This window comes from Mchenga conophoros, linkage group LG19, assembly GCF_057382185.1.
Source record: "Mchenga conophoros isolate Kocher_MC1m ecotype Shallow Benthic linkage group LG19, M_conophoros_male_GT1.1, whole genome shotgun sequence".
Classification (NCBI taxonomy): domain Eukaryota; kingdom Metazoa; phylum Chordata; class Actinopteri; order Cichliformes; family Cichlidae; genus Mchenga; species Mchenga conophoros.
In genome coordinates, this window is record NC_140544.1 from 24,892,233 (window position 1) to 24,904,522 (window position 12,290).

General features: G+C 37.9%; 1 pseudogene across 2 annotated transcripts; it reads right to left on the reverse strand.

Moving 5' to 3' along the window:
• Positions 1-2,199: 2,199 nt before the first annotated feature.
• Positions 2,200-8,371, reverse strand: LOC146552356 (B2 bradykinin receptor pseudogene; annotated as a pseudogene). 2 transcript variants are annotated; one of them, XR_014889999.1, is made up of 3 exons: positions 8,218-8,371; positions 7,917-8,004; positions 2,200-6,473 (listed from the first exon to the last, which is right to left on the reverse strand). The product of XR_014889999.1 is annotated as a B2 bradykinin receptor pseudogene, transcript variant X2 (transcript). The 2 variants fall into 2 exon arrangements; XR_014889998.1 differs by lacking the exon at positions 7,917-8,004.
• Positions 8,372-12,290: the final 3,919 nt, after the last annotated feature.

Genomic DNA, 12,290 nt, shown 5'->3' on the forward strand with positions numbered 1-12,290 from the left:
TCAAAATGGGAGATGCCCCCAAGGGTGGTGGAGAATGACCGAGCTAAGATCCTGTGGGACTTCCAGATACAGACGCACTAGGTGCGGTGACTCCCAAGCTAGGCGAGTGGCTCCAGCAGATCCCGGGAACGACATCGGAGATCTCTGTCCAGAAGAGCGCAGTCCTGGGAACAGCTAAGATACTGCGCAGGACCCTCAAGCTCCCAGGCCTCTGGTAGAGGACCCGAGCTTGAAGGATAAACCGCCCGCAGGGGCGTGCTGGGTGTTTTTTATATATATATATATATATATATATATATATATATATATATATATATATATATGTATATGTATATATATATATATATATATATATATATATATATATATATATATACATACACACATATATATATATACATACATATATACATACACACGTATATATATATACATACATGTCCCTTGTTCTGTCTTGTTCCCTTTTATTCTGTCTTGTTGTGGCCTGTTGTCATCTTATGGACTGGCCTTGACTGACTCCTGGTTTTATAGTCTTTTACTCAGAATTGTTTGATATATTTTAATCTTGTGTTTATAAAGAACTGTATCTTAGGGTGTGTTTGTTTTATTTCTCTTTTATTAATTTGTTTAACGTTTTATGCTTTGTTTTGTTGCTTTAGTGGAGGTGCGGCCGCTTGTTGAGGGGCTAGGCACGTGAGGTGGAATCCCCTCCCCGATGTGTGAGAGTGTACACACCGGGCATAGGTAGACTGCACCATTTAGATTTCAGTGTGAGTGACAGTGAGGTTTGCAGTGGAACTATACGGGTCAGTAATTGGTGGCACCCTTGGGCACTTGAGGTAGGTTGCCTCCTCAAGTGGTCGTTCTCCACTATTTGTTTAGTTATTTTATTGAGCAGTTATTGTTCTAGGGTAGCATCGTGACAGCGAGATGTCTGCAGATGTTTCATGAGTTGTCCTGTATTTCCATTCTCTACACTGACCGTACACCAAGTGCTGTCTTTTTTTTTTCTTTTTTTTTTCTAGGTGGCATGAAGTTGGAATCATTGATTGAATCTAAGCATCATCAGCTTAACTTCAAATTCATCTCTGCTACACTTGATGCAACTTAACTCTGACCATGAAACCACAGCCACACGGCAGTCACACACTGCACTTTACTTTGAATTCACCACAGTTCCCTCTGAACTGGCCCCTGCAGGGCCAGCTGGATACTGAAGTTCTGCAACCACAACTTGTGGACACCTGCAGTTGTCATGGTGCTGTGCCACAAAACATAAATATAAGAAATTAATAAATAAAAACGCCAGCCCACTTTAACCGTTGATTATGGCATGCAGCGTTCCCCTTTTCATCTCTTTGTGTGCCACATACCCTGTTGATTAATAGGTGAACAGGACTGCCTTTCATGTGTTACTGTTTAGGCTTTAATCTGTTTCCTGTTCGAAGGCCCACAGTGACCTAAAAATAACTGCCTTCAAATCTGTTAAACCAAAAGTAATGAGCCTGTTGTAAACATGTAAAAAGTGAAAGAACAGAAATTTGTTTAAAAATGTAAGGAGTAAAAAGCTGTCAGAAAAATAAATACTCAAGTGAAGTACAGCCTCCTGAAAAATTTAAGTACAGTAATGAAATATTTTGTTCTTCGTTACTTCCCACCTCTGGATATTGCAATGTGCACTCTTGAGACAAAGCAGGCATGGACAGCCCACTAACCACATATCTTGCATAGAGAGCTGGTTCCTGCTTACCAAATAAAGGCTTGTTGGAGTTGCTGCTGTCCAGTGTATAAAACTCATGCCATCTCTGATTTGTGGCCAGATCTGCTCTAAATGTCCCATGTAGTGGAACACAGACATTTAACTGTTGCAAAATTTAGGAAGTGCATTTTATTTAAAATGTTTTGGTGGTTTCTAATAGAATTTGACATTGCACAGATATAAAGTAACTGCAGACCGCTTATAAATCTGCAAAATGTTAATTTTTCCTACTCAAGCTTTGTTTAATTCCATACTTTTTGTCCACATCCTCACTTGTAGTGGGTCACTGGCCCACCAGGGGGGGCTCATGCCACAGATTGAGAACAGCTACTTTTAGCAGCTCACTGAACCTGAAGTATAGAAGATACAGACTTGTTTTTAAAAAGTGTAAGACTCGTGATGGACAGCTTAAAGAAGCATTAAAAGTAACAAAGAACCACACCACAGGGGACAACAAAAGTCTGGAACGTTTTATTAATTTATTGTCTACAAGTGATTAATATTGAGTGTTACATTAAAAGTGCTGTGAAAAAGAGGTATGCATTTCAGTGTCCAGCAGTGATCTGTGATTTTAAACCGTAAATAAACTACTTAACGTTCTATCAAAATTTAAAGCGAATGTCCTCATATGTGGATCTCATTTTTCTTAGAAATGAAAATCAGGTAGAAAAAAAAAAATCACATAATTCTTTTTTTTTTTTTTTTTTTTTTTTTTTTTTTTACAATCATCAGGTCCCAATCAGCCCAAAGAGAAATTAAAAATGCATGCCATGAAAGAGTTCAGGTCTTAGGAGGTTAAAACCCTTACATATAGCCATGCAGAGTTTCTTTTTGATGCAATGGGAATAGAAGCACAATACTTTAATATAATGCAAAGAAAAAAAATCCCTCTTTGAACTTTAAGTTCATCACTGAAACAATCCAAGTTGGTAGCAGTAAATCTGCATCATGCCACAGAGCACTCCAACTACATAACCATGCCCACAAGTGAAGTGGAAAATCTAACCATGCAAATATTATGTTAATAGTATAAACACTGTTAAACTGTTGCAGTCTCTTTTGCATATTTGTTTCATTATCTCAGCTTGTGTTTATCACATGTGCAATATAAAATAAAGGTGGGAATGCTATTCAATTATGAAGCAGGGTTATTATGGCATTAAATCTGAAATTGTGTCTAATCGATATCAATTAGAGGATGAGCAGTAGAATGACACATTTGAAATTTGAGCCTCATATCCTGTCATGCTACGAATGTCAACAGGATGTCAAGAGAAAGCTATACTGGATCACTGGTTTTGAAGAACAACCACACCCTTACTTGCCATTGAATTTTAACTTCATTGAAATTTAGCACAAACGAAAGCTCAAATATGGCCTTAAATGTAATTATTTGCAGAGGTGGGACCAAGTCATTGTTTTGCAAGTCTCAAGTAAGTCTCAAGTCTTTATCCTCAAGTCTCAAGTCAAGTCTCAAGTAATGTCAGGCAAGTCAGAGTCGAGTCTCAAGTCACTGGTGTAAAAGTCCGAGTCAAGTCACAAGTCTGAAACTTTGAATTTCAAGTCCTTTCGAGTCTTTAAAAAAAAAACAACGAAAAAATAATGTTGCAGTTATATGCTAAATGTAAATATTAGACCATGTAATTTTAAAATCTGTGTTTTTCTCAACACATACAAAATAGTGAACTTAGAAAATATACACAAATTGTGAAATTGCACCTCTTTAAAATGCAGCTCAATTAAACTTAGCTCCAAGAATAATTTTCACCGACAGTTCTGAGATACGCTGCATGTTATTCTTGGATGCGGTTGTAGGACCAGCTTTAAAATCGCATGACAAAAATATACACATTAAAAAAAACTGTATCACCAACGTAGCCTGGACAACATTTGCTAGTTAGATGAAGTCAGCTATCTCATCTTAGCATATTTATATGCATATTTATAATTATACGCTTCTTGGAGTGAGTGCATACACTCATGAAGTTTAGTAACTTCAGGTCACTGCAACAAGCCCAGGTACAGTTTACCGACGGATGGGTGCAGGACCTTGAACTGCACCGTGTAGAACGAAAGACCATCGTACGTATCATAAGTTTACCAGTCTCACAAATTGTCGTCATAAATACACATTCCTTAACCGTTTATTAATAGGACCTTTGAGCTCAACGGTAATTAATTAGTAGTGGAAATAATTTCTGGTAGCATCACAGAAATGTAGCAGTGACAACAATGCTGTAATCGTACTGGACAATTAGTGATACAAAAAACCTGTTTTATCCTGTGAATAAAAGTATATGTTTTTGTCAGTGTACCATAATAACAGAAGCGAAACGCAATATTGTGTCAGGACAATTCACTATTTATGCACAATAAACAAAGGAGCATAGCGCGACAATTTCTGTTCAGCGCCAGACTTGCTTGTAACCTATATCACCAATTATGTTATGAAAATGACGTATTAACTACTACAAAACACTGACCTTCGTGTAAATGCTTGGAGCAGACTAACCTGTGAGCTGGAGGGTTCTGGGACGTTATATTTGGTCTTTGAATGGCTGCAATCCAGGCCACCCGTCGCCTCTTTGTTACTTCGGAAACATGGCTTGAACAATTTCTCTTCAACGTCGTAATCTGATAACAACCGATCTCTTTACCCGTCGGCTTCCCGTGGCTGTCATGCGACCGGCTATTGCAGTTAATAATACAACAGCTTCTTGACATTTTTGTGTTTCTTTTTATCGCTGTATAACTGATTTTAATTGAAAGCCTGCGTGCGCTAGTACCGCTTGCCACGAGTTCCCAGAATCCTTTGCGGTTCTACCCGTGAATGACGTCACATTTTCAATCTCTATATAATATGCATGTTAGATTTTATATTTGGGGTAAAATATCAAGTCTTTTCAAGTAAACCGGTTCAAGTCCAATTCAAGTCCCAGGTCATTGGTGTAAAAGTCCAAGTCAAGTCACAAGTCTTAGAACATTTTTTCAAGTCAAGTCTAAAGTCATAAAATTAATGACTCGAGTCTGACTCGAGTCCAAGTCATGTGACTCGAGTCCACACCTCTGATTATTTGCAATTATAGTTTTATAATTATATTTTTCAAAATGTGACATCTAAACAAATACGGGTTCATGGACGGTTGGTAAAACAAAACTTGTTTGAGGTATGAGGTAATGTCTCCTGTTATTCACTCCTCTGTCAGAGCCTGACGAAACATGGAACAAAGCCCAAGACAATAAAAAGGTCCTATTGTGACTTTTTTTCTAACAGTGTATTTTCATTCTTTAACTTCAGGAGTGTTGCATGAATCACATTTCAGGCGACTTGCTTGTTATCTTTAGCCTTTCATCCATGCCAGCTGTCTTCTGCATGCTACTTTCTCTTAGCCAAAGCCAGGAGTTATGTTCCAACTGGAGAAACGGTCAAAGAACGCTCAGACTTCACTACACCAAGCAGAGTCAGACTGACAGCCTTTCAGTATCACTTCTAGGAAATAAACATGTTATGGCTAAATATCCCTTTCTGAAGAAAAAGTAATGCATGCACAATGTTAAACAAAAAACAACAAACATTCAGATTACAAAAACAACATTTTTCTCCTTGCCTGAGTAAATAATTGTCCATTTAACTGGGTAAACCATCACAGCACACATCCAAAAGATCGCAGTCCCGCATATCACTTTGAGCTATGATCACAATTTAAAACTTGTCAGGCGTGTGGACAGTCGGCTGAAAGATGCTGTTTGAGTCTTGTTCCACAACATGAAGAGTTCCTTTGCTCGTTTCTGGAAAGTTTTCCCTACTAAGACGTAGAGAATGGGGTTAAGGACACTGTTGAAGAAGGCAAAGTACGTAGAGATCTGTTGGACGATGGTCAGTGTGATGTGGCATTTCAGAATGCCAGTGTTTTGGAGCATATCTAGTATCTTTGTCACGTGGAATGGCACCCAGCAGATCAGGAATGCCAGGAGAACTGCCAGGATGAGAGTGGTGGCCTTCTGATCCGTTTTCTGAATGTTTAAAACCTCCATTAGCCTCTTTCTCAGAGTTTGAATAATTTTGACAGTGCAGAACAAAATAATGATAACAGGGACGATGAAGCTGAATGTTATGGTTGTCACCTCAGATGCCAGATATTGATTTTGTGGTAAGTCAAGTGAACAGTGAGTAAGATTTGATTGAGAGTTGAATTCTAACTTCCTGTAGATGAATATGGGGAGAGCAAAGACCAAGCCAAGACCCCACACAAACAGACATCCCAGTTTGGCATAAAACGGCCGGCGTATCCTCTCATGGGAAAGCGGGTGCACCAGTGCCACATAACGATCTATGCTAACCATAACAAGGAAGTAAATACTGCAGAACGCATTCATGTAGATAACAGCTGATGTCACTTTGCACAGGCTTTCACTGAAAGGCCAGTCAAATCCCTTTCTTGTATATTCAGCCCAGAAGGGCAAAAAGCACACCAGAGCAAGGTCAGCTCCAGCCAGGTTGCTGAGGTATATCTCAGCCACAGTGCAGGCCTTCTTGTGGAGGCAGAAAACCATCAGCACAAACACATTAAAGATGATTCCAAGCACACTGATGACCAGGATGTAGGGTGGAACCAGAGTGAAGACCAAGCTGTTGTCTTCAGGAATACAATGGTCTTCTCCTGTGTTACTTTGGTCTCCAGACATCTTGACAGAGTAAGAGCTGGAACGGATGCTGCAGAGAGAGGACAGCAACACAGGTAAAACATTATGAAATGCTATGTTATATGGAACACAGTGATATACTTCATTGTCATTAAAACTCATAATGCAAAAGCTGTTGCTGTATTTCCAGTTCGTTCCTAATAAATAAACACTGTGGCAAGTTCAGGCACAGAACCTGTTTTGGTGACTCCTGAAAGAAAATCTTTTTTTTTTTTTTAATGAACTTTTCTCACCATCTCTAAATCCTTACTAAAATTCAAAAACAATGCCATCACTTATTCAATTCAGGGAGTGTGGGAGGAACCCAGAGTACCCAGTGAGAGGATAGAAACACTATGCAAAAGGTCCCCGACTGGATTTGAACCCAATAGCTTTGTACTTTTAAGCAGCAGAGCTTACGACTGCACCACTGTACTGCCAAGCCTAACACTGAAGTTGCTCTAGGCTACAATTAGACAACTTACTATGACGCACAACGTATTTTCCTTCTATTTCTCATAAACTTTAATCTACTTTCTACCATAGTTTGTGTTTTCCTTTGCTTACCCATGAACCACTTGTTTCTCTTCTTTTTCCACTCATCTCCCAACTATTCACAGTAAAGATGGCTAGCCCTTCCTGAATCGGGGTTTGCCAAAGGCCTCTTCCTGTCTCAAAGAAGTGTTTCCCCCCCAGGGACTTGTATGCGTGTCAGGTTTTTCTCTATCATAGTCTTCATCTTTCACTATAAAGACCTTAAGGGAACAGTTTGTGCAAACTGGTGCTAAATAAATAAAAATCAACTGATTTTCCCCCCTTGCCTAGACATTTAAAATAGTAAACAAACAAACAAACAAAAAAAAAAACCCTCCTCAAAAAATAAAAAACCTCAATCTTTCATAGAAAATTGATTTTCTATGAAAATCTGGTGTTAATGACAGATAATTGATGTCTTGAGTAACATCAACACCAACAATAACTCAAACACTCAATCCTCTAAAGGGTTGCTGAACTTTGTTTTTGTTGCTTTTAAAACTTTTTTGTATTAAAAGTACTTAATTCTAACACCCCCCTGTCCCCCACGCCTATGTAGTATTTTGTATTTGTTTTTGCACATAAACGATAACAACCCAAAGGTATTCACATTTTAAACTTACTGCGGTTCAGCAAAACAGAAACCACATTGAATGCAGAACTTTTCCATATCTGTCACTTAACGCTGCATAATATGAAAAGCAATTGCACAAAAGGATGATTAACGGTTATCAGCACCAATCCAACAACATTTTGCCTGCATGTCGCCTCCACTGTATAACTGCGGGGCATCCACAGTTTCTGTATGTTTTCTCAGCAGCTTTAAAACAATTTTAACTGAAATGCATGAACGCTTAAAAACAAAACAAAGTGGCAAAAAACAAAAACTCGTCATCATGTGTGTGTGTTTGTATTAGTCTAAATGTTTAATCGTACTTACTCGTTTTGGTTAAAGGTTCTCAAAACGCTAAACGTGTTGAGACAAATCCAGTTAAGAATCTGCAGTTACACCTGACAGAGTTCATAACCTGCACAGCCAGAATATTAACTCAAAACTTTGTTGTTATTTGTCACAAGTAATGATATAAAGCAGAAAACACTTTTCATTATAAATCATTATGCACACTGTTAAGTAGTAGTTATGATTTAATTAACCTTAAACTGCAGAAGAAAAAAGGTAAAGAAAAAAAAAAACAAAAAAAAAACACAGACAGAAAAGTAAAAAACAAGTTTGTTCATACCTTGTACGCAAGAGTCTGTCCTCTAGGTAAAAAAGAAAGCGTCCCAAAAATCAACTATACACACCCAACACCTTGTGCTACTGACTGTGGCTGTCGCTGACTTCGAGGGGAAAGTAAACCGATGGCTCGCGCTGCTGCCACACACTTCGGTCAATCCCTCCCTTTTCTCTGTTTAAGTACCGTTGTGGTACGGAGGGCCTAACGTGCCGGAATGAAATAAATAAACATTTCATATCATTAATTCAACGGAAATTATTTTTTATATATATATATATATATATATATATATATATATATATATATATATATATATATATATAAATAAATACACTCGTACCACAATCATTTCCATTGAAGAAACCGATAAATTGTCTTACCATGTGGGTTTTGGCGGGAGGTGGATTATCAAGACCAAAACAACAAGGTTCAATTGCAGCTTCTACTCAAGAAGACGGTAAGACTGGTGAACTTCATACCTCATTAATTCCACCAGCACTATTCTGCCCTACTGTGCTGCTACATTGTCATGTACATAAGGAAACATCTAAATGAAAATAAAGTAACCTTGAACCTTGAAGTGCTGATAAACTTTCCGATAATAACTTTACCCCCCCATAAATGTTATATTATAGCTACACCATGTGTATTCAAATTTTTTTCATTTGTTTATTAACAGTTATTTGGAGCTGAGGAATGACACTGTGCAACCAGAACCAGTTCAGGTTCTTTAAACCATCTCAGTTGCTATGGACTTAACAGAAGAATGATTGGACTTTCCTGTTACTTTTGAAACCCATCCAAAACTCATAAAGTAAATTTTACGACACTCCCAGCACTACAGCAAGATTGCCTTTTCTTCTCGTTATGCCCCTCGACTTTGAACCAATATGTAAGCGGAAACTTAACTCCCAATTTTAAGTAGCATTTATCCAATATCCAATACAGCTGCCAGTGGAGAAGTTTCCAGTAGCTTTAAACAGTTTTCAATGTGATGCTGACATATAAGCTGTATAGTTAAATGTTGATCTCGTTAAGTGTGATTGCATGGACGCTCTTTTCACTGATTCTTTTTTTCCACCACTGCTGCAGTACATGCCTCACAGCCACAGTAATCTGAGATGCGCTGTCCTCCACAGTACTAGCACTTGAACTTTGTTTTCCTTTACACACAGCAGCAATGTGCCATTAATATAATTTTGGCCCTTAAAACCTCTGGGGATGTATAATGTCTAAGTGCATAGCTCATATACCCTTTGAAAACATTGCTTTTGCCCCCCCACACACACACTTTAGCATTACAGCTAAACTGTCACATTAATCTCTATTTCCTCTTGTCTTTAAGTGCTGTGCCTTGGTTACCATAGAGACTGCTATATTTTCTTTTGTCTGCTCAGCTCTAATAGCTGTCGGCACACCAGAAATAAGTCCAAGGACAATCTTATTGTCCTCAGTCAATGTGCTTGTCAACTTTTGGCCTGTAATTTTGCCTGATCTGATGACTGACCTTGTCCCTACAGATAATTATGTCTTACTTCTAATTTTCCTGGTGTTTTTGATGTCTACTACTTTATATATCACTTTGCTCCTGACTCAGTTTAACGACCACTTTATGCTGCTCATTTGGCGTCCCTCATGTGACAATGGTTTGGTCATTATCACTTTCATCTGCATTCATTAACAGCTTTTTGCAGTTTTTCTGCTTAGTAAGCAGTGACTGAATGCACAAACAACAGATCCTGCTAACCACCTCAAATGAAACAAATTAAATGTGTTTTTACATAAACGAAATTAATTAATCAATCACACATTTAAAGACGTGTAATTAATGATGCATCATTTACTATTTTAAATAATTAATGGCACATGACATAATGATCTATTTATTCATTTAATAATATTCATTTAATTTTGGCACTTTTGAGCCTCAACAGTGTAGCAGTTTGCACTATTTATTTTTGTAGTATTTTCTCGGAAATCATTGACGTGTCCACAAGAGTTCCAAAGTTGTCTTTAAACATGCTGCTGCTGACAATTTACAAGGTATTTACGTTTTCAAAGACACTGTGGGATCAGAGATGGGGGTGTGTGTTGAACTCTCTCACACTCTGTCTGACTCTGTCTTTATTTATAGTGGTGCAGAACTCGGGCCTTATACATAAGATAACTCTGCACCATCCCTTGCTTCTTGTTTGAAATTTCTACATATTTAAACTTTCATTTCTTTACAAACTGTCATATTTGTAGAGAAACAAATCCAAATGCAGTAACTTAAATCTACCTTTATTTCAGGTGATGATATATATATTTTTTTGCTTAAAAAAAAGCCAACAAAGCGAAACCTGGTTGTCGGCATTTCATTAGCTTTCCTATAGTTTCAACATGAAAGAGAAAATACTTTTAAATATTGTAAGTACATTGACTATGAACAACTATGTAAATTTGATTAAGTCCAAAATTATTGGTATTTATGAAGCTATACAATTAACAGTACCTTTGTTATTTGGCCTGCATGAGATTAAATTAGGCTTATGATATGTAATATATTTACATTACACTGATTTTCTATTAGTGTCTCTTTGATGCTATTAAAAAAAAAGTTAGAGATGTCATATAAGACACTGATGGCCTTGCAGATATACTGAGTGGTTTAGTAACTCATGAAGCCTTTGATGGCGTGCACCCTGACAGTGTTTCATTAGAACCCGTGTAACAGGATCACTGAGGTATTTTTAAATGATATTTTATCAAATGCTTTCAATTCAATTCAATTCAATTCAAATTCTTTATTATACCACAAGGGGAAATTAGTTTAGCAGCATGCAACATCAACGTAAACAAAACAAGAATATAAAATAATAATGACAGTAATAGTAATAGAAAGTCACAGGACGGTTATTTGCCATTAAGAAGATGGGATGCAGTAGGGATAAAAGAAACCTGGAGTCTTTGGTCTTCCTCAAAGGTACTCTAAAGCAGTGGCCAGAAGGCAACAACTCAAACTCACTGTGAAGTGGATGGTTCAAGCAATTAACAATAGAAAGAGCCTTCCTAAGCACATTTTTGTTGTAAATGGCCAAAAGTCCATCTTGCCAGCGCCCTGAAATTTTACGAGCAGTTCTTACCAGAAGTCCCAACCGATTCTTATTCTTCACTTTCAGGTTACAGCGATACAAAAAGACATCACAGATTCAATTAAACTTATAAAACAAAGAGAACATCTCAGATGAGACATTAAAGGATATAATTTTCCTCAAAAAGAACAGTCTTTGTTGAACTTTTTTAGTAGTGGCATCAGCATGAGATTCAAAACACAATTTATGGTCAAGTATCACACCTAAATATTTATAACTGTCCACAATCCCAATATCAGCAGCCTTAATGATAGTAGGTGAAGAGCTAAAAAAGGACTTCCTAAAATTAGTAATCATGTCTTTAGTGAAAGGAAGGACTCATCACACCAATCCACAAAATCATCTACAAACTTCCCATGGCCTGACTCGTCCCCCACAAGAAGACTGACGATCACTTTGTCATCAGCAAACTTCAGGATGTGTCTGTTCGAGAAATTACTGCAACACTCATTTGTGTTCAGAATGAACAGAAGGGGTGAGAGGCAGCAACCCTGGGGAGATCCAGTAGAGGAGGAGAGCACGTCAGAAAATACATGATTCACTCTCATTGTGACCAATTGGTCAGAAAGTCTGTCAGCCAGCCAATCAGACTAGCGCAAAGCCTAAAATGACTGTAAAGTCTGTGAGCAAGTAAGAAGGGTTCAATTGTGTTGAATGCCGATGAAAAGTCAGCAAATGGGTGTGAGGGGCCTTGAAATGATTATTCAAGAAATGCAGGAGTGTGAGAACAGCATCCTCCACATCTCTCCCTGCTCTATAGGCGAACTGGAAGGGGTCAAGATGGTGTTCAACATGCATTAAAATCTCCTTCTTAATCATCTTCTCAAGTCAGAGCCACAGGCCTAAAATCATTCAGTACCTTAGGTGAACTGCCCTTAGCAACTGGATCAATGACAGCATGTTTCCAAATCTTAGGTACTTTTTGCTCATACTTAATCCCCC